General features: G+C 42.9%; 1 long non-coding RNA gene across 1 annotated transcript in view; it reads right to left on the minus strand.

The window, feature by feature from the left end:
* Nucleotides 1–413: 413 nt before the first annotated feature.
* The window catches only part of LOC141783599 (uncharacterized), a 129555-nt gene continuing 106037 nt past the window's right edge, over nt 414–23931 (minus strand). Inside the window, exon 4 of the long non-coding RNA XR_012597311.1 lies at nt 414–4603. This is a non-coding gene — a long non-coding RNA (uncharacterized LOC141783599). The remainder of the gene's footprint in view (nt 4604–23931) is intronic.

Below are 23931 nucleotides of genomic sequence, written 5' to 3' on the forward strand. Positions count from 1 at the left end.
GGAGCAAATAACCCCCGGGTGAGGGGTCAGGAGGTTGGTGACCTGGGTGGGTGCGGCGGTGGAGGTGTCCGACTGGGCCTGAGAGGGGGGTTTTGAGTCCCTGGTGTCCCCGCTGGTGGGCCAGCTGAACAAACAGCTGGGAACAAGGCCGGGCTTCAGCGTGCAGAGACACAGAGCTCCAGCCATGCCGGCCCGGTCTCAGACCAGGCCGGGCTAGACTTTAGACCCGGGACAGCACGACAAGGACAGTGAGACGCTTTCTTCTCCAGAGAAAAATGCCACGTCTGATCAAAATGGACACATGCAATTGAACCCACGCACATGCACGGAAATGCATGCACACATCCTCATTCACACATACATTGTTTGCACGCCTGCATTCTTGCACACACACACACACACACACACACACACACACACACACACATGCAAACTCCGTGAATTCACACAGCCTCAGTCCCTCTCTCATCTTTAACACAAAAGGCCTGTGTCTATCTGGCTTCTGCTCAAAATAACACTCCTCTATCTCCACGCTATTGATCTTAACTCGTCTGTTCCTCCATAGGACGTCAACTGTTTCTGCTCACTTTACTGCTCTCCGGCAACTCCTAAAAATCTGGCGCTGTTGACATCACCCCAAGGGTAGTCACATTCCAGGAACTATTCCATATTCTGCACAGCGTTTTTCAAGATGTACGTCCTTTTGCAACACTGATTATGTAAAAGCTTTGGAGCGCAGACAGCTGGAAATAACTGAAAAGATGCTGTGGTTATTATAGGCTTGGGAAAGCGAGAGTAAAACTGCAGCGAGTGATAGAGGCTGTCCAGATAAAACAGACGCTCGTTTGCCATTCCTGCTGCCCCTCTTTGATGCCAATGAAAACACACTCGAGCCTCGACCGGCTCAGGTCAACCTGATTCCCAATTGTATGCGCTCCAGTTCTGGCAAAACAGGGTCACTGGAAGATATAAAACACACACAGACAGCCTTGTTTGGGGCAGCGGGGGGCACAAGCTCTGATAATGAGTGGCACACATGAAAGGGTGGCTCCTCAGCAGAAAACAAACTTCACTACCGTTGTTAGCAGGCTGACCTCTGAGCCTCTGAGTGCGCACATTGTCCCCCCGATGGATCCCCTCTGACAGCCCGTCACTCAATTCAACCGTCTCCGTCAACCAATCGGGGCCCAGCGCCGGCAACCCTCTGGGAAAACTCCGCCCACTGAGGGGACTTAAGAATTTTGGTGTGAAGCCATGTTTAGACGGCAGTGGAAAAATGTTGCTCCGTGGCTTTTACTGAAGTGCAATCATAAGACTGATGATCGTCTGTGATAAATTACGTGAGATAAACAGTGAACTAATTACAGGATTTATACTGTGATTTATATTCTGTAACTTAAAATAACTCGCCTCGGTTAGATGTTAAAGGGTCAGTTCACGCATATTCAAGAAAAACTAATTTGTCTCAGTTACTTCCTGTGTTATCTAGCCAATTATTAAAGTTTTGAGATATTCATCTCTGAGAGTTCTGTCCCCACTCCAATGGAGGTGGATGTAAATTAGTTTGTGATGCTCAAAGCATTGAAAGATGACATCAGATTCATCGTTTCCTCATAAATAATAAATAACAATAAATGTCCTCGTATATATATGTATATGTATGAATTACAGTGCATTACTTTTCGTAGGTATGGCTACAAGCAGAGTATGAGAACAGCCTGTTAGATTTGAATAACAGCAGTGGTAGTCTGGATAATCTACTCATAATCTCCAAGTAATTATAGTCAATTATTGAGTCCTAAAAGTCAGTCAGACCAGCGAGATGAAACATCACTCAAGCGTAATTTGTTTGTTTTATTCTAATGCAGCAATCTGCCTGTCTTCTTGTTTAGTGTTTTGTAGAACAAACTTTAAACAAGTTGCATTGGCAACAAGTTAAAATAAACCTTTTTTCATAAGGTTCAAACCTGCGACAAGTGATTTTGTGGCCACTCGGGGGCAGCGCAGGAAGCTGTAAACACAACACTGACATATTATCACCTTATAAAGATGACTGAGAGTGGACGTGTTAGCAAACAGTTGTTTGTTTATACAGCCAGCAGACGTGGAGCAGCATTGGCATTGATTTGGGGGTCGCGCTTCGGCCAACAACTCTTAAGGGAAATATCTGGATCTTTAGCTGCTAAATGCTCCACCATGTTCACCAGTTAGTCACTAACTTTTTCTGTCCGTTTGTCCGTCTGGTGCTGGGTTTATCAGAGTTTTTTTTTCTGCTGCAGCTGGAAAGCGACGGTGAGAACTATAACAGTGAACCAAAACTGGAGAGAACTATGAGCTAAAAGACGCTTAAAACTCAGTAGAGCTGAGGGGAGTACACATTATCATCTTATTATTATTATTTGATAAAATGCAGATGTTTTTAAGTGTCAGCATTTTTCAGCTATTACTTTCTACTTAAGAAACAAACCCAACTAATACTGTGAGTGAGTGTTTTTATTTGTACTCCAGGTGAGGAGCTGTGTAAGGAATCTGTTCACTCACTGTACCGCTCCACATTGTGAGGAGACAAAGGACAGGGAGTGGGGATGACAGGGTGGAGGGTCACTCCTGCTGACTGCGTCTCCAGTTTCAGGTCCTCTGAGGGCGGCCGTGGGCGCACGGCGTAGGAGGAGATGGAGGTTGATCGTGTCCCGTGAGCAGGGAGGGGGAGTGTGCGGCCTGAACGCTGCAGGCAGGATTTTCACGTGTCACAAACACCATTTCGTGAATCCGCGTGGATCGTGTGGTACGTGGCGCCAACGTCCCCTCACTCCCCAACACGCACACACACACTCGTCTTTCGCCTGTCATCACCTGAATGACTCAGAGACGGATGAGAGGATCTGTCTGTGCTGCTGAATGTATCAATAACATTTCGGACTCTTTAAAACCACAACGAAGACAAGTCATTTGACTTTAAACTGGCTATAATCAATATTTTTATATTAACAAAATCAAAAGACAATATGACAAAGTGAGAGGGGTCGCTCATAGTGATGAACCTAAAGAGAATTATCACCCAAAACTGCAGTTCCCCTCGGCTTTACGAAGCTTTATAGCGAGTTTCAGCTCATTGCTGTCTCGCTGTAGCTTTACTATTTTGGTTTACTGCTCTCATAGTGTTGTTTTTTGGCTGCAGCAGGCAGCTGTTTTCAGAGAAAAAACTCTAAAAACCAACTGCACATTATACCAGCTCAACACCAAACAACAGACAGACACAGTGAGTGCCTACCTGGTGAACATAGTGGAGCATTTAGCAGCTAAAGAACCAGATATTTCCCTCAGGAGTTGGTGAAAGAGAGTGAATATTGGACTTAAATTCAACAGGTGGCCAGAAACACGACTCCAAATGAATTAATAATGTTGCTCCATAACTGCATGTAAATAAACAGCTAACAAAGTTCGTCATATCACCTTCAAAGGTGATGGATGATATGTCACAAATTGAAAAAAAAAATAATGAATGCAGGTTTAAAGAAGTATCGTGAGAGTTAAAATGCTGTATTCATATTCATATATGTCATTTAATTCATCATAAATTCAACACATCTCAGTGTAGTCTCAATAGTTGGGCCAGGGCTACAATATGAAAGGCCTTAAGTTGAAATCCACACCAAAAGGGAGTGACGGTGAACCAGATGCATGTAGATAACAGCTATATTTTATCATTTTAGCTCTGTATACACTGTCTGTATATCACAGCAGGTTATAGCTTCCAGACTGGGATTGTTTTTTTTACACTCCTTGATTGATTACATCTGTGTGGTCTGCTGCTTTAACTGTTTCCCTGCATATGCCTCCTCCTACACAGACTGATCTTATACTGTGCTTTATTATCAACTAACCAACAAAGAACAAGACGTGTGTTTGGAAATCCTGCAAATCACAAAGAGTCATGAGGCGTTTCCTGATTATTGTAAGTCAACCGGCTGCTGATTGTGAAACGGGATGACACGGACAACTGCCTCCTCCATCCCCGACCGAGCTCTACCTAACCCCGAACTTCCCTCTCCATAAGTGGGAACTTCCTTCATTTCACAACAACTCCTCTTGTGTCTGACTCCTCTGTCTTCAATCAGCGCAGCAAAACATGTCCTCCCGGTGAGCCCCGAACATCTGATTCAGCTGTATGAGAGCAGCTAATCTGTGCCGCATGGGTGAGAATACTGAGAGGATTAAAAGGGAAATAATTTCCTCCACGGTTGCTGAAACCAAAGTGTGTTTTGCTGCAGCGGGGAGCCGGCCCTCTTCCTCTAAGCGTTGATTGAAGATAGGGGCTTTTTGTGTCTGCCTCCCATTGTCTTGTTACCTTATAAATCTTCCACGCCGACACCTGATACCCGATATCGTGGCCCATTTGTCACCTTTGTTTACGTCTGGGATGTAGAGTGCTGTCGGGATGGGATGCCCCCACCGTGCGAGCCCTCGAGGGTGTGGGTGCTGCCGGGACAGGCGACACTGAGTGAGCTGGGGGGTCAACTTGAGGGTGGAGGAGTTGCAGGGATAGACCAGAAGAGTTAGACTCCTCTGAGCTGCCCTCAGGAAATACAGGTCTTATCATGTCCTGGAGAGAGAGGCAAAAGAGGTAGAGCAAGTTAGTGTGTGACTGAAATAGTGAGGGAGTCACAATAAGTGTGGGAAATACATTTTTAAAGGGACAGTTCACCAAAATTAAAAACTTTTGTGGTATTTAGCCATGCAGATGGGTGTCATATCTGCGCTCATTGCAATCCAATGCATGGGATTTCATTTTTGGTGCTCAAAGGATTTTAAGATATTCAGCTGCAGCGTCTCTTTCCAGAAACAGCGCTTGCCGGATCGCCAAACTTTACGTTTGAAATCTCCTCCCCCCACATCACCTCTCCGATGTCAGGATCGGTGAGGGTGTGGTTGACAGCTTTTGTCAAACTTTTCTGAGACCCACATTCCCAACAAGCACGGCCACGTCACAGCGAGCGGGTGGCCAGGTGTGTGGAGGTGAGAGAGTGTGCAGGATCTCTCTCTCGAGCTCTCTGCACAAAACAATTACAACCAAGTAATACAGCGTGAATGACTTTGAGGAAAGACTGTTAGAAAGTGTGTCCTTATCTCTTATAAAGAAATGACAAATTACGTTGTTTGTGTAACTGCCTTGTAAAACAACACAGATATAAGTATTTTATGATCCGACGCCTCTACCAGTAAGACAATATTGTTTGTCAGTGCATTCAAAAACTGCTACAATCAATATTTACTGCGAAGTGAACAACCTTTGACCATAGAAAGAGGAGTAGAATGAACATTGAACTGTTTTCTGTGGTCATTTGACCAGTACAAAAGAAAATGGTGATGATTATTAGTTGTTATGGTGACAACATAGGTCAGCTTCTGTAACCAGTGTAGCATTAAAGCATGGCAGAGTTAGCAAGCTAGCTAATTAGCCAGCTGTCCGCTAGTTAGCCGCCATACTTTAATGCTGCACTGGTTACAGAAAATGAGCCGAACAAAGTTGTCACTCATTTGGCGATAGCTATGTACTTTCCTCTGCTGTGACAAGAGTGTGTGGATGAAGCATTAAGTTGTTACATTTTAGTCATTAACTCTGTCTCTCTAAGCTTCGTAACGTTACTACTCCACTCCTCGACTTAGTTGTTACTGCAAAACCTCACATCATTGAGTCCGCGACTTGCTGTAAGTTTGGTTTAGTTTATATGGAAGTCAGTTAGTTTCAAGTATACTTACACCATACACTAGATTAGATTCAACTAAATACTTTGTGGTCAACAGTTGCCATAGGGAACATTTCTTCAGTGGTAATCAATAGTTTCAGGAGTAGTTCCACTGAAAAACGTTCACAGTGGCGTCTGGGGAATACCCCGAGTGGCAGGGATAACGTTCTGGAAAGATATACTGTTGTGGAAGTTGTAAGAGATGAATATCTCAATACCTGGGAAAATAAAAGCGAAACTATCTGCTTGACTTAGTACCACTAGAGGTAACAGGTGACAGGGCACGCTAACCTTTAACTAACTACAAAGTACTGACCATATCTCAGATCTGGACTGTACAATATGCACGTCCTTGTTTATTCAGCAGCCTCAGCGCCACCCCTCCACTCCTCCGCCTTTTGCACTCCATCCAGTCCCGAACACAATAAACCCTCAATGCCAGTGCATCGGTTAATACTCGCAGGCTCTCTGGCATAAAGAAAATAGCCGAGCAGGGAGATGAAAAGAAAGAATGGAGGAGGGAGGGGAGCAAGAAAAGAAGCCGGGCAAAGAAAAGATTAGGCTCTGGTGAAGTACAACTTTTCCAAAGCTGGCTGGGCTCTTGGCAGAAGGCCAGGGGAGGGAGACAATGCAACGCTGTGCGGATCCAGGAATCTATAGACGCCCACTGGAGCATTGGGCTATTGGAAGGAGGGTTAGGGAGAAGGGGAGGGTGGGGGGGGGCTAAGCGCTCTGTTTTCCAAAGCCAAGCACAGAGGACATGATGGGGCTCTGTGATGGCTGAAGCCGGTAGGGGAGCGTGGTTGAATTGAAGCAGCAGAATTAACAGTGCAGTCACAAAGTATAGAAAATATTGACCTGACAGACTCCATCGGGGGATGTATAGAGCTCTTACTGTCTTGCTTGCCCCCCCCTCCCCTGCTAAACTCCCATCCTTCAACCCGTATAGCAAACCCTCCCATCGCTGAGCCTCCATATCCCCCCAGCTCAAGTCTCACCCTGGCAGCACCTGCTCAGTGTCAGCGGAGAGATGAGGGAGCCGAACAATATACCACAAACAATCTGTCAGAGGGCCATCTCAGTACGTCCCCCGGGCCTTTTAATAAGGACGGACAAGAGGAACACAACAACAGATTTTTGTTGTCCCTCCTTGCTTTGTATTCCTTTCCTTCACTTCATTACATTTTCATTCATTTCAATCAGTGTTTCATTTCCTTTCTGTCCTCTCGGCCCTCTCGGCGGTACGCGGAGGGTGAAGGCTCATACTGGAGGAAAAGTGAAAGAAATAGAAGAGGATGAGGAGGAGGAAGAGAGAGAGAGGAGAGGTGCACCCCTCTAAGATCAAAGCCTCGGTCCCATTGTGAGGACTGTACAATAGAGTACTGCATGGAATACGCTCAGACAAAACCCCCCTCCGCTGCTCCGGACCCCCCCGCAGGCCAACTGACAGCATAGCTGGGAGGAAGCATCATGGGTAATTGGAGGAATGAGAGGGACTGAGTACAGTAAAGTACAGTTATTTCAGATAGGACACACACACACACACACACTCGGATCACAAATTAACAGAAATTCAGGTCAAAATGCACAAAAAAAACGAGAAAAGTGCAAAAATTATGAACTTTTTTTTTTTTTGCAGATGACTGTGTTCATACTGTTTCGGTCAAGTTGTAAAATATTGATGCATGAGTGTGACTACTGTTGCCTGTACTGTACCGTACTGTGTTAAAGGACTTAAAGGAGCAGTGTGTAGGTTTTGGCGACATCTAGCGGTTAGGTTGCAGATTGCAACCAACTGAAACTTCTCCCGTGTGCCAAGCGTGTAGGAAAAATACGATTGGCCGGGATGAAAACATGGAAACGTGAATGGCCCTATCTAGATATAAACGACTATAAACGATAGATCCCCCTAAATGTCACACACTGGTCTTTTAAAATAACAGAAATACTGCTGTTTTATTCGCCAATAAATAAACAACAACATGAAACATATTAGAAAAGGATCAAATCACCAAAATGCATGTGTTACATAAATGGGAAAACACAACTCTGAAGAAAACACACAGGCATTATTAGGTCATGATGTAATTAAAGACTATCGTTTAAGATAAGACCCTTACAGGGATTCACATCTTTAATTTCTCTCTCTGTCGCATGAGTTGTGGCGAGAGCGTGACCACAATCTAGAGCGCTGCAGTGACATGACATACAATATCCTGCCTTGACACAAGCTGCATACAAAGTGGTGGGAGCCGCCCCCTCGTATCTAAGATGCACTGACAGATAAACCACAGTGTCAAGGCTTGCATACGCTTCATATAAAAAAAAGAAAAAGTCCCCAAAGATCCCCCACAGAGGGAGGCTGGCAGTTGGGGTGGTGCTCCTACAGCTGTAACCAGTGAATGACCTCGAGGTGGAGATCTACATCCACACAATGGGAAGAACAAAAAATTCACAGTGCCTTAAAAGGTCCTTTAGCTTTTAGATGTTCTCTCTTTTCTCTTTAGACTTTCAGGTGCTCAAGTGCACTTGTGATTATTGCCCTCTAGTTAGTTCCTCTTTTCTGAGTTAACTCCTTTTCCTACCTTCTTCTTCCCTCCTCCCCCTTCCTCCCCTTCCTCCCTCCCTAAGCCTGCGGGGCTTATCTGTGGGGATGAGGGAGAGAGGAGAATGGGGAAGACAGGCACTTTCATGGCTGAGTTGGAAGCCATTAGCCCCCTGTTCTACCTCCTCTCAGTATTAATCTGCAGTGACAGCTTCACTGTTTACCAAATCCACCCAGGATCCTGGGGGATGGCTGGCCGGCGCCACTCTGCTCCATTAACCTCTGACCTCCAGTGTTACGGCACCAGAGCCAGGCCCGGGGCCCGGGGTGATCCGGCCCGAGCAACCGGTCAGACACCTGTCTGATGTCCGAGACAAAACTGAGACAACTGAGATGTATCTCGGCTGGACTCTAAAGGGTGATGTCATCTATAGTTACTGCTCTTTCACCTTTTGTCTCCATAAAGTTTATATTTGGAGACTTTCATTTCTTCTTGTTAGTGTCAGGTGAAGAATATTTAGGCATTTTGATTGGAACCAGTAACTTCCTCTCAGCTGGTTGCCTGACAACTGGTTCTGGCTGTTAAGTAAAACTGCCGTATTTACGTTATATTTACGGATTAGACTAACAAGATATTTCCACACATTCTCACTCCCAACTCGTCAAATCGTTTGGTCACTGGCCCTAAGTTTCAAACTATGACGCTCTAGGTTCCCCTCTTTGCGTTAATTTTGGACGTGTCATGGACGGCGTGTGAATATACGCTCGTTACATGCATAGTGTCCTTTCAAAATAAACTTCTGTTTTCACAGGAAGTTAGTTTTAGGCAACACAATCACATAGTTAGGGTTTGGAGACGATTTCACACGGTCTTCTGGTTGAAAGTCCTGTGTTTGTTGCCTCCTAAAGTGTGCCTCCATGCATTGGTATCCGATCCCGAGGGGCACTGACCAAGTGGCGGTATTTGATGAGCACATTTAGGAATTTTGATTGGGATCAGTAACTTCCTGGAGTCTCGGCTAGTTGACAACTGGTCCTGGCCATGAAGTAAAACTGCCAACTATCATATTTACACTTCAGTTTTTGTACAGATTAGACTAATGAGATATAACATGTTAATTTGTGAATTTTAGAGGTGCTGGTAAGCACTAAGTTAACTGGCTGCTATATATTTACTGTAAAGACATGATGGTGGTATTAATGTTCTCTGCAAGAACGTGAATATGTATATTTCTTTATATATATATTCTCTTTACTGATGGTTTAGCTCAAGTGATTCCCTAAAGTCTGGGGATTTTATGCTGATTGGCAGCAAATGGCCTCGTATGGGAGGAGGAAACCATGGCTGATCATGTCCAGACACTAGCAGGTATAATGTAAACAACAGCGTGACCCCAAAGAGCCTGACATAATAAATGAAAATATAATTAACTTAAATGATTAAATTCTAAATCAATTCAAAAGTATTACCCTCTAGCACTACAATCCACCTTTATTATACGGTAAGTCTACAGGTTAAGATCATTTTAAAGGGTTTTAACTTGGACTAACTAGAAATGCAAAAGAAGGAAGCAGAACTCAGAGCGAGTCTCTGTGGAGGCAGCACTGCTGCTCCTTCATTTGATTACATCCATCCATGTACCTTCTGATCCATTTCCCAGGCTGACCGCTGCATATGAGGAGTATTACATTCTCCTTTGAAGTATGTGCTACGATAAATCTCTTTTAAGATCAGTCTTCTGTACGACAACAGTTGAGCTAAAGGGTCTTGCTTAAGGTTCGTCTTAAAGCTGCATGTAACTTCTGAACGTTTTTGAACGTTGCAAATAAAAATTCAGGGTTTTTGGTGCTACAGCGTTATTTCAGTCTGATACAGTGGGCAACCTCGGATTGTATAGAAGGCTATGAGAAAATGACCCTACTTCTCACTTGATTTATCACCTCAGTAAACATTGTAAACATGAGTTTATGGTCTCAATCGCTAGTTCCAAGTCTTCTTCAATACATACAGCATGATGTTCATTTAGTAAATTATGGTCCCATTTAGAGTCAAATAGACCATAAAGCAGGGGATGCTTTAGGGCGTGGTCACGTCACGGTGACTATGTGAACTTCTTATATACTGTCTGTGGTCTGGTATGACCAGTAGCATATGATGGCTAATGTTTGCTAATGTTTGCTAACTTTAGATTGATTAGAGCCATGCCCGTTTAGAACGGACCGATTGCTTGGCATGTGGTATTGCTGCTTGCAGTTTTCTCAAGAAGCGCTTACCCAAACACTCAACACTGTGCTTCCTTGGGTCCTGAGCAATACGCCCACCAAGTGTGAAATCCACCAGATGAACAGTTGTTGAGAAGATTACTAATAAATATGTCCCAGATCTCCGTTCTCTCTCCAGCGGGCGATGGAGAGAGTGAGCAATACACCGCACAGTGTGTACATAACACACTACCAATAAATATGTCCTGTAGCTCTCAAGAGCTCGCACTGCACTTCCTTGGGTCCTCAGCAATATATCCGCCAAGTGTGAAATTGAACGGTTGTCGAGAAAAATGGAAGAACAGAAATGCAGACAGACAGAGACTCCTTCCATTTGAGCTAAATACTTCTGTGTACCTGACATTACCCAGGATGTTTGCTGACTCTTTGACACTACATTTTATCACACCACAGATCAGGGTTTCAGTGGTTATAAGTAAAACAAGAAGTAAACACAGTGAACCAGTTGTGCCAAGCAACTGTCAATCAGATCTGATAAAACACACACACACATAACACACACACACACACACACACACACACACACACACACGCACACATGATGAAGCAGATTAGCTGCTTTTTGAGTGTTAAAAAAACACATAAAGATGTTTTTTCCAAGCTTTTTCAATTTATTGTGGCATACAATATGTAGCAAAAGGGAAATATATTGTAGCCATACACTGTATGCTTTGGCTTGGCGATCAGGTTGGTCAAGTTGGGTTAACGTCCAAAAAAAATTATAATTATTATCTCCTGACTTGGAAATTCTTACATTAACTTTAAAATTGATTCTGGCATTGAAACAGATTTTTTAATTCTTACAATGCCATTAAAGTTTGAGTTATTCACAACTCACCACAAACCTAACTTCACCAACAGAGGCCTGCAAAGCTGCACCTTCATTTAACTGTGAGGCAGATTTCAACTTAACACAGATAACAGTGTTCTTCCTCACCACTCGCTCTTGTAGAGTGCTCTGACTAAGCCGCCATGGCTGATCTTATAATGTTTACCTTGTGGTTTTACATGGGTTCACTCTGGGCCAAAGCAGGTCTCCGGACAACTGACTAAGCAGCAGCTTAACAGCGTCGCACCACAACGTAAATGCAAAGCGAAGATGTTTCTGCCGTTGTGAATCTAGAGCACTTGAGCTCAGCAAAGTAAGAGATGTGTGTCAAAGTTCAGCTGATGGAAAAAAATATATTAACAGCAGAATAACTTATCAACAAACAAATTGTAAGTAAAAAGGGGAGCTTTCTGACACAATCATTCATTTTAGCGGTTATGATTTTTAGACAATGCTGTTTCTCTAATATCCTACAGATTCATTTTGTAATTTTAATCTGACGGTGAACTCTAAGAGACATTTCTATAGTATGGTATGCGTATACTCAGGGTGAAGTTTGTCATAAGTACAAGGTTTAAGGACTTTTTCTGTCTAAGACACAGCAGGGTGGTTCAATCTGAGGATTATGAGTTCAGAAACTTTAACAATTAATTAGGGCTGTCAAAGTTACCGTGATAATAACGTGTTAACGCAAATTCGTTTTAACGCCACTAATTTCTTTAACGCATTAACGCAATCGATCTTCCGGAGGTTGTAGTGGAGGTTCAGTTTTAAAGCTAGAGTGAAGATACTGCTACCATATGAAACTAAAATCCTCGTCATGACATACTAGCTCGTCCAGAAGGAGGCTAAATAATGCTCCAAACTTGCGCTACATTTTGGCAAGGAAAAACTGTCATGGACATTTTCAAAGGGGTTCCTTGACCTCTGACCTCAAGATATGTGAATGAAAATGGGTTCTATAGGAACCCACGAGTCTCCCCTTTACAGACATGCTCACTTTTTGATAATCACATGCAGTTTTGGGGCAAGTCATAGTCAAGTCAGCACACTGACACACTGACAGCTGTTGTTGCCTGTTGGGCTGCAGTTTGCCATGTTATGATTTGAGCATATTATTTATGCTAAATGCAGTACCTGTGAGGGTTTCTGGACGGTATTTGTCATTGTTTTGTGTGGTTAATTGATTTCCAATAATAAATATATATATACAATTGCATAAAGCATCATATTTGCCCACTCTCATGTTGATGAGAGTATTAAATACTTGATAATCTCCCTTTTTTTCACGATTAAATGTATTAATCGACTGACAGCCCTACAATAATGTGATAAACTGGCTAGATTAAACAAACTGGGATCAGACCAAACATGCGGGCATGAATGCTGATGTTGCAGTGTGCACAATGTCATACTGTACAGTCATAACACACACACACATTTCCCAGCAGTATGTTGGCTTGCTGCAAAGAAACACGAGCATGCACACTCATAGGCGTACACACACACACACCACACACGCACGCACATGCACACGCACACACACACACACACACACACACACACGTCAACTCCTCAAACCAAACACACTCAGTCTTCCGACCAGACGTGAGGAGTGACAAAGCACCACGTCCCTCCATTAGCAGCTTGCAGACTCACTCCCCCTCCACATTTGACCTCTGACCTCGATGACAACAGACTGTCATCACCGTCACTCCTGCTAGGTAAACACAGCGTCCCAGCAGACACACGGGACGGTGTACCGAAGCTGTGTGTGACCGAGTATCTTTGTGTTAATGTATGCTCACTTTAATGTGTCCTCTTTAAACATTTGGCTTTTCCTTTAACCCGTTTATTTTATTTAATCGTTATGTGCTCTGGTTTTTATCAACTCTGGCTTTTAAATAACTAATTCCTAAATCCAGCCCACCTGCAGCCGTGACCGAGCCAACGCTCTTCGATTTTTCTGCTGAATGTTCAGGAAAAAGCGAGGTTTAGAGCACACAACCGTTGCCAAAAAGAGAAATATTTACCCAAGGTGACGCAAGCGGTGCCCTGCTATTGAACCGCTGTCAGCTATATTTAGAAGTTCCTCGCCACAAGACCAAAGTGCTGCACTCATCAAGATAACATGAAAGACATAAAATGAGTCTTCTTAAGTAGATTATCCCCCCCCCCACATCAACCCACTTTAACCCTTCTCAGCAGATTCCCAGTCGCGTCACCAAACACATGTAGCGCTCCATGCTAGCTACGCTAAAAGCTTGTGTTCTTAACTTTTGTACCTCGTAACCTCACCGTGTCATTAAAGACATTGGACGTGATCAGCATGTGAAGTTTGTACTGCAAACACAAACACATACGCAGCCCTCCTGCTCGCACACTCCCCGTCAGCCGCTTTCCACAAATCATACACAAATGTTTATGGGTTTTTCCACAAATTAAACAAATAAAGACGGGGGTGGGGTCGGGTCGGGGGAGTAGAGAGGGGCGGGGGGGTTCTTGGATGGTGTGCAAGTCAGAGCCTGGAGCCAGCTGAGCGCTCCTCCTCTCCCAGGAGAAACGCCATGCCACGGCCAGCTGGAAACCATTGACAGGAGTTTGGGGTTAGTGAGCAAGAGAGGAGAGGGGCTCGGCGGAGGAGATCACGGGGCCTGCCTGTCTCGATGAATCCGCTTTCCACAACCAAAGTAAGACCAGAAAACCAAGGGGGGAGAAGAACAAGTATGTGTCATATATCTGCGTCATATATTTTCATGCTGTGAGAGCGAGCGAAAAGAGAGAGCAAGCGGTGTTTGAAAATCATGAATCATCGTGCTTTTTCCCGAAAGAGGCCTAAAAGAAAAAACTAAAAGAGAAAAAAAAGATGGATTTTCTCCAAATGGGATGTATTGGTCATTCATGAAAATCTAAAGTTTACACGACTTTATGAGTTCAAGGCACAAGAAAATAAAAAATTTACTCATGTATTTATAACATTTTTCACTTCAGCACAAAAACAACCTCTGCAGACGTGTAGGACGGAGACATTATGCTGATCTGAGTCATTCTGCATTTGACACTTTGGCGCAACACATGAGCAACTCAAGCCTGTGTTGAATTATTGCCATTTTGCAAAGAAAAGAGAAAAAAAATGGGGAAGTGGTTTTTGAAACTTTCTTAATACTCAATTCTTGATGGCTTCAAGAGGTGCGTGGGTGCACCCTGGTGTTTTGAGTTTATCTTTGACATTTTTAAGGTTGGAGTCAACAACCACTTGATGTTGCGTTTTGTGTCAAACTATGTAGAAGAGGTGTGGAAAAATAAAATAAGACAGAATGGAAGGAGGAGAGAGAGACAAACCACCAGCCATTTAAAAGCCCAATGAAGACCCAGAGGTTTTACACAAAACAGTACACGACACAAACATCCTCCATCTGCACCACTTCAAACCAACAACACAGCGGGACAACAGCCTGAGCAGCAGGCAGCAGCTTTATCTAGTCAACTCTGTGATTACTACATAAACAAGAAGAAAAGGGTACAACATCTCCTCCCATGACATCACGCATGCACTCGAACAACAATACTCAACACTTAAACACGTAAATCTAATGAGTGAATCACCAGTTTCCTGACAAGGAAGATGTTTAAGAAAATTAGTGCTGGCGTGACGTAAACACAAAGTGAGAAAGACAAGATGAAGATGATTTAGAGGTTCCTCCTCCAGCACCTCCTTATAAACACTCTGGGTGTTAAAGGTGCACACATGAATAAGTCAACCGCTATTAAACTTTTGACATACCGAATCCAAAATTCAAGCATGAAGTATTTCATTTTTCTCCTTGATCCCCCCCCCCCCCACCACCACCACCTCTGGACTCTGTGTGCACATGTGGAGTGTCTATTTTTACTGGTTTACCTGCATCTGAACCATGTGGACAGCTGGTTTCCATTTCCATTGGTCAAAAGGAGAAGAGGAACATGGCTCCAAGAGCACCTAAGAATGAATAAAATAGGCTACAACTTTCTAAATCCATTATAACTTTGATGTTTGCCCTAGCCAAAAGTAATTACACGATTATGACATTAGAATTTGGCTAAAACAGAGAGCTCGTGTTGTAAGAAAGCAGCATTGAACAACCATGAGTTTCATGAGGAAAAGTGGCAGTTCAATAGTTTAACATCTTGGGAAATACGCTTCGCTTTCTTGCCAAACGTGAGATGAGAAGATCAACGCCACTTTCATGTCAGTCTGTTAAAAATGAAGCTAGAGCCAGAATGTGATTAGCTTAGCTTAGCATAAAAAAACAGAAGCACTGGGAAGGAGCTAACCTGGCTCTGTCTGAAGGTAAAAACATCCGCCTGACAGCAACTTGCTGTTTTAACACTTAAAGGTAATGTGTAGGATTTGGCGACATCTAGCGGCGTGGTTCCAGATTGCAATCAACTGAGTACCCCTCTGCTAACTCTTCCCTTTCCAAGACTGCGGTAACGTGAGCCGCTGAGTGCAAAACCGTGGTAACGCCGTTTGCCTCGCTCAGAGGCCGTCCTTATCATAATAACACTACTTTAGGAGCAACGGAAGTCAGACAGCGGCCGGCAGTACCACGGTTTTGCACTCGGCAGCTTGCATTGCCAAGGTTTCACAAGTGTGTCAGAGAACTACGGCTGCATTCAGGAAACGGAAAAACACTAAAGGCTTTCTATAGAGCCAGTGTTTGGTTTGTCCGTTCCGGGCTACTGTGGAAACATGTACATCCCTATGTAGATATGAAGGGCTCATTCTAAGCCAACAAAAACACAATGATTCTTAGTTTCAGGTGATTATACACAAATGAAAACATAGTTATGAATATTATATTCCCTTTCTGCTAATAGATCCCACAAAATTTTACACACATCCTTTAAGTTTTTGTACAGATTAAAGAAACAAGATATAAGTTGTTAATTAGTGATCTTTTTGAGGCAAACAAGCTAGCTGTTTCTCCTTGCTTCCAGTCTTTTTGCTAAGCTGAGCTAACCTGCTGCTGGTTGTAGCTTTAAATTTAACAGACAGATACAGTATGAGAGTGGTTTCAGTCTTCTCATCTAAAGGCCTTCACACACTGGTGGCATTTTTTTTTTTTGTGCGATTAATTTGCATGTCAACAAATTTTTATATATTTTTTTATATTTTAACTGTTGTTTTTGTCATGAATATTTTGAGGCAGAACGCAAATATTACACGACGAAAGAGCTTCATGTTTTTTTCTGAAACAAGGTTGATTTTCTGATCTTTCGCACCGCGAATAAAGTCACCAACCGATTGTGCAGAACGGGTTGAATTGCTGTTTCATATACATAAGAAACAACAACACGGAGGCTCCGTAGTCCGAACCAGGACGGCAAAGTTTATTACTTCTTTCATGCTTAACAAAGGCAGCGCAGACCAGATTCACTTCTTCCTTTCTTACCTTTCTAAATAAAAGCCCTTGACATATAATATTTGCAGGCGAGTATTTCGCATTTTTATGTCGTCTATATGTCACTCCCGCTGGTGTGTAAAGGCCTTAACTCTCAGCAGATAAAACATGTATTATATTTCCCAAATTGGCCAACTTTAAATCATAATGTATCAGCCAGTCACTAACTGGACCTCTGTCTACACATTTGTTTAACAACAGTACAAAAGTGTCCAGCATGTAATGCATTAACTATCATTGGTAAAGCTTCACATGTCAATGAACTACTTAGATTTGCTCCACTTTCTTTCTCTTTAAGCTGGCGGACTGAAAGTCAAAGACTGCACCACTTTTAGAAATATAATTTATTTTTTTGTTGTTGCAAAATTGTAACTGCGTCTGTTACTGAAGTCAACAGGGTTTACAGTAAACTTCATGCTGTTTCCATCCATCCTTGTTCTTGTTCAAGAAGATATTTGTCTCTTGAGTTCTCTAGACACGCTAATCCCACAGCACAGCACACACAGCTAACAAATGATTACAAGAATATGATCACAGTGTTTGGGTTTCCTTCAGTCATGCCCCTGGGACAGTGGTCACAGCTTGGTGGGAGTCTAGTCGTGTTTTTATTCCAATTGGCTTCCTCTCTTCGAGCTGATTAGAAAGTCTGTTGTCCATTATGTATTTTTGAGGGGAAAACAAAGCAATCCTCCAACCGACTATTTTGGTTCGCACACGACTGCAGAACAACACAAAGCTACAGCTCATCTCTTCGTGTCATGCTACACTGTAGGTGCACGTGTGCGGTTGCATGTGCACCTGAAACTAGATACGGCATCCACTGTGAGTGGAAAAATACCCAACAGCTATGGCATCAAAAGGAAGTGCACGAGAAAGCTTGTTATGTTATGTTATGTTATGTTTATTCCCCCAGAATGTCAAACTGCTTCATCGCGGTCGTTTAGTAACGTTAGACAAGCTCACCTTTATGACATCATCAGTTATCACGAAAGGTGACTGCTTAAGGTGTTCAGAGGAAATCATAAGAAAACCTGAGTTACTGTTAATGTGGAGTCACACAGTGGTGGAAGAAGTGCTGAGATCTTTTACTTAAGTAAAAGTAGCAATACCACAAAGTAGAAATACTTTGTTGTTAAGTAAAAGTTCTGCATTCAAAATTTAACTTCAGTAAAAGTACTAAAGTATTAGCATCAAACGTTACTTTAAAGCTTCTCTGTACGACATTCAGAGCATTAATATGCAACGTATTCTCATACAACGGTTCGTATGATATTTTACGAAAAGTTATTCCTCATTTTTCGGATTAGGATTAAACAACTACTTAGTTAGGTTTCGGAAAAGTTTGTGGTTTGGGTTAAAATAACTCCAAAAATGGCCTAACTTTAGTACGGAAGTTACGTGACAAATAATTCAACGTTGATTTGTGGTTTCACACCTGGGCTAATGTCCGATGTTGACCCACAAATCCACTCCATTTTTATACTTCCTGGTTCACGATTACATGGATTACATACAAATTGATTTCACGGTGTATGAGAACAGCCTGCAATATATCAGAAAACAACTATTTCTCTGTGCTTTGTTCACGTAGCTGATGCATTAACGCCGTCAGTGGTGCTACTTTTAAATACTTTAAAATTAAATTAAAAGGGGATCAATAAAGTCTTAGCTTAACTCCTATAATACATTTATTTGTTGATTATATTTAATTAATCTGAGTCTGCAAAGTATCTAGTAACTAAAGTTGTAGTAGAGTAAAAGGTGCAATATTTGTAGTATAAAGTAGCAAAAAAAAGGAAATACTCAAGTAAAGTACAAGTACCTTGAAATTGCAATTAAGTAGAGCACTTGAATAAATGTACTTCTGTCACATTAGAAGTATTAACGACATCAGCAGGATCAGAGATGCCCCCTCCGAGCAGCAGATGATGACACCGGGGAGGGACCTCTCGGACTTTCCTTTGCCTAACTTGGTCATGGAGACCAGCACCACCAGCAGCCTTGTGCAGCTCTCAGAAGGATGAAGACGACTAACACACCTCAGCAGTGAGGAAAACATCTGGGCCAGGGTTTCAGCGCCCTGCACTCCTTCCCACAATGCCCTCATTCCTTTATATAATCATTAAATCACTGACGGATGTGAGAGAGGAGCAGTGGGGGGCTGGGAAAGAAAAGAGAGGAAGACGAAGACAGTAAAAAAAATAAACAGGAAGGTGCAAGGTGTTATTCTGGCATTGCAGACGCAGTGCGTCAGCAAGCACAAGTCTGACCTGCTGATAATGACGTGAGGTGTTGTAAAAGGCAGATGTTGCTTGGACATCACAAATATGGTCTGTTATGACCGTGTGTCTCCATGTGTTTGTGCTTCATAATTAAAACATTTACAGACTGTGAGAGCCCGTGCTTCTAATTCAGCGTCATTCCTTCCAAAAGTGACTCATCGAGCACTTGTTGAGCGCATGAGAGAAATATTCTAACACTTTGCATATCTCAGTCTGTAGGTGATTGCTCTTGAAAAGGCAAACATGAGTTATGTTTTGCTCGCTGTGAAGTATTCTGAATGTGATTAATGTGTTTGTTGAGGTAAGAAAACCATTTTGTATCCCCGCAATCACATCATTAAATCCACTCACACCAGATAAAATACAGTTTCAGTTTGATGCTGACTCTTTGGCTCCGTTAACGACCCACCATTTGAAAAAAATACCAGCTACTAAACACGATGATATCATAATTCTTTTTAAAGTTATTCAAGTTGATGCAATTACAGATGAGAAATCAGCTTTGACAAGAGAAACAATGCCCTTTTTATGAGACTAATAGTCAACTTCCTGTGTAGTTCCTGAACTGAGTCTATTGTCACGAGTCTAGTTTGAGATGTTGTGACACGGCTTCCTTTGCTGAGCCAATTCAGCCCTTTTAAACTTAAACGTGTGGCGAGCTGTGTCCACAGGCGTGCTGCCCGCCGCCAGAACCTGAAGTGCAGCACGTATGGAGGAAACTGCTCCAGTTGGAGAAATCGGATCCATCTATGGGGAATATCCCAAAATAAACCCCTCTGTTCTCCCATATCAGGCCTTGTATAAATAAGATAGCACTGCAGGCACACTGCACCATGGGAATTAGCCAATCCAGTCCTGTAAACATCAGCCAATGACTTCTGGCAGGCTGGCCGGCTCTCAGGAGGGGAGGTTCTGCGCTGGAATTCATAAATAAATCACTTTTCTGGGAGGATTATGTGTCCACAGTCCCCGTCCTCCCGGCCCCCTCCCCCCAAAATAAACAGGGCCCAGCAGAAATAGCAGAGTTTAAGCACCGCTACAGGAAACTATCTGGGCTTGTTGCTATAATTTGGGGACATTATTTTCATAGCATTTGCATTTTAGTAAGACCCAAACTTTTTTGAGACCGTGTTACACAATCTCCCTCCACGATGAGTGACTGTACAATAAAGGATCCTCTGTGACATTTTGATGACTTGTGATTTGATGAAAAGCACATTGAACTTTCTCCAATTCTTCAAATAGTTTCCAACACAGAACTGAGGTCAAGTGAGGTTTATCTGCGTTGCTTGTGTTGCTATCCAGCGGTTCATGCCATTAACAGGTTCCCAGAGGAAGTAATGCAGCACTATTTAAACCCACTTAGCCTGGCCCTTCCTAGACAAACATGGGGTCAAGTGACAGATGCTGAATAAAGGTTTATATACATACTGAATGTCTGAATAAAGGAGGAATTAATTTGGTACAAAAAACCTTGTGTTTTTCTGGTAACATATAACAAATGTTTCAACATAACAGCCCTATATATGCTATGCAAAAAGCGGCGGGTGCGGACATGGGGGTGGTGGATGGGTGTAGCGAGCCCAACTTTCATGCAGGGGACTGGAGTCATATTGTTCATATGATATCTTACAAAAAGTCATTCCTCATTTTTCATGCGTTTTCCTATGAATGTCCAGCAACACGCGTCAATTTCTGCTCGTTACATGCATACAGTCTGTTCAAAATAAACGTCTTTCTTCACACTGTGGTTAGGTTTAGGCAGTAAAACTACTTAGTTAGGTTTAGAAAAAGATTGTGGTTCGGGTTAAAAAAACATTGAAAGTGGCCTAACCTAAGTACGGAAGTTACGTGACAAATAAATCAACATTGACTTTTGGTTTCACACGGGACACGGATGCCGAACTCCTGGGCCAAAGCTAAAGCCATACAGTATTTCCTGGTTCACGATTATGTGGATTACATTCAAATTGATTTTGTGGGACATATATATATTGCAGTGCATTACTTTTCGTAGGTATAGCTACAAATGGTGTTTGAGTAGAGCCTCACAGATATTGTAGAAAGTCTGAATTAAAAAATTGTTGGTTTTGGCAATATGGTTACAATACTTTACTACAAAATTCAGCCCGGTTCTAGATGACTTCTATCTTCTTGTAGATTACCAAATCATACTTATTGGGTCAGTTAACATGGAAACATTGATGAAGGTTGGTTTGCGTTCTACTTCTGTGATGTTTATGGGTTGGAACATTGTCTTATAGGCCCTACAGTATATCTTAGGAAACACAAGGGTGGCCATTTCTATGACATCTTGCAGAACAACAAACTTTCTGACCTAAATAACAAGACCTTTGGCCCGACTGATGATCCATGGACATCATGGAAATGATAATGAAGCATATCAGAGTGCTTAAGTAAATCCAATGGGGGGGGGGTTTCCTAACGAAGAAGGCTGTTGTTGTTCTTTCATGCTACTAACTTATTCTTGTGTGGGCACGAACGGGTTAAACGGCTGAACGGTGAGACGCTTCATGCCTTCATATGTACAGAGCAGCATCAAAGAGCGGAGCGCTCCTCGCCTCCTCTGCATGTTCCATACAGTCTGCAGCACAACTTTTACTCATACAGTACAAGGCACAGAAACAACCCGGTGGGTGGTACGGATGTCTGCCAGAGAATAACCCCCAACATCCTGCTCGATACGACTGAGCACAGGTTGGTGTGTTATGAGCCAGGAAATAAAAGTTGATTCTGACATTTGCTCGGTGGCTCTGCTATGTGAAGAATTCAGGTTATTTCGGCTCTGAAATAACATTACCACACTTTTTGTAGAGCTGTGATAAGTAGGTCTGGGGAAAGTAAGGGGGCTTCCTCTTTCCACATCAATAAGATAAGAGGGGAAGTGACATAAGTTCCTGCAGCGAGCTGTGCGGCAGTGGCACGAGGCCGATAGTGAGAGCTGCATGTGTTATGTTCACAGAAAAAACTGACACTTGAACGTGAACTCAAATCCGCAAATTATCTCTAATCCTCATTTCTATCGTCATCAACCCACATTAAATGTTCTCTACCGATGCTTGCCTGAACATTTCTTGGTACTGAAACATATGATAGAGAATAAAGCAGGCTGTGTGGAGGCAATCATGTCTAACCTACATCTTATTAGTCATAACCTGGTGATTAAAGATAAGAAAATATCCTCTGTTAACCTTGATTGTAGGACCGGGCCATTTTGGAAAAACTTTGCAACTTGATTTTATCAGATCAGTCAATATTTCTCAAACGCTGATGAGATTATCAACAGCACAGAGTGACTCATAACCTTTAATATTAACCTCATCATGTGCTTTATTATTATTCATTTTGACAGCATTGCTGTGATATTATTATAAGAGTGGATCTCTCATTTTGGAATTAAACTTGTATTATGTGATGCCAGGACATAAACTCAAATCAAAGGAGATTTACTACTGTGATTCACGGATATAAAAAGTGAGTCAGATCTCAAAAAGCACATCAGAAGGACGAGTGTGACCGTGGCCAGAGAGAACATTGTTTGTAAACTGAACCTTGAACTAGCGACTGCCGGGTTCACAGTGTGAGTCACAGCCTGTGGTGTCGCCAGAGTTTCAGCAGCTCGGTAAACAAGGCAACACATTGCCAAACAGAAGAAAGTGCCCTGGAAAGTACCCAAGGAGAAGCTCCGCGGTGCAGACGCGAGGGGAAAATCATCTTCAGTTGATAAGAGGGGACACTCTCAGCTTAATCTCTACACACTGAGGAAGAAACTGGAGATTCAGAGTTAAGACAAGAGGCTGCGTGTGTGTGAATGTGTTTTTCTCTTTGTGTGTCGAAAAAAGAAAATAAGCAAGACTGAAAGAGAAAGAAAAAAAGACGCAGTTAAAGGAAACACACAAGAGAGACATGAAAAGAGCCCACAGCTCCACTTTCACTGAAACGCTCTGTGTTACATCACTAGTCAACAAAACAACCTTTGACTCAACATGACCCTTCACCATCTGAGAGGGTTTTTTAGAAACCGTCCAACCCAGACATGGTCTCACCTTTTGTTCTGTGGGCGATGGAGTAATGACTTCATAGTAGACGCTGCACTTTCCCAAAATCAAGGTTGGCGAGGGTCAGCGTGCCCCCCTAGTTCTGATAATGGACCAGCCGGGCCACATGAGTCCACACACTGTCGGAGTCAAAAGTCCAGCGTTTGAACCCGTTCCACTTTCGACTTGGCTGAAACTCAAGAGAGGCTACAGGCCACTTGCTCCCAGTCTGATAAACAACTCCCGCGCAGAGAAATGAGAGGGAGCTGAGCTGGATGAACACACAGCTAATACAGGGAAAGTTGGTATGAAATCATGCATTTCAGATTGCTAATAAATACACAATACGTTCATTTGAAGTATGTTTACAATCACAAACTTTTTAACAGTGTTTGAGACCAACAATGCAGTTTGCACAAAGAAGTGTTTCCATTAGCCGACCCTGCACATCCTCACAGTCAAAGTTGAACAAAGGTGAATCACAGAGAAACAGGAAACACACTCGTGAACTCACTTGGCTTCAACAGAAGTGAACTGGAGATGGAGCCAAAACTTGCAGGACAAACGTTTATTGTGACCCGCCGTTTACTGGGTCTCCTGGTTTGTGCTGATGTAAAATTAGTTTAGAAATGAGCAGCATCAAAGCACAATATCAGCTGACAGGATAAGGGCCTTTAGGTGGAGTCCTGTCTCGGAGAGGGTTTCAAGACTTGCATTGGCCTTTTTCCCAAGCAAGCATTTTG

This window comes from Sebastes fasciatus, chromosome 15, assembly GCF_043250625.1.
Source record: "Sebastes fasciatus isolate fSebFas1 chromosome 15, fSebFas1.pri, whole genome shotgun sequence".
Lineage (NCBI taxonomy): Eukaryota > Metazoa > Chordata > Actinopteri > Perciformes > Sebastidae > Sebastes > Sebastes fasciatus.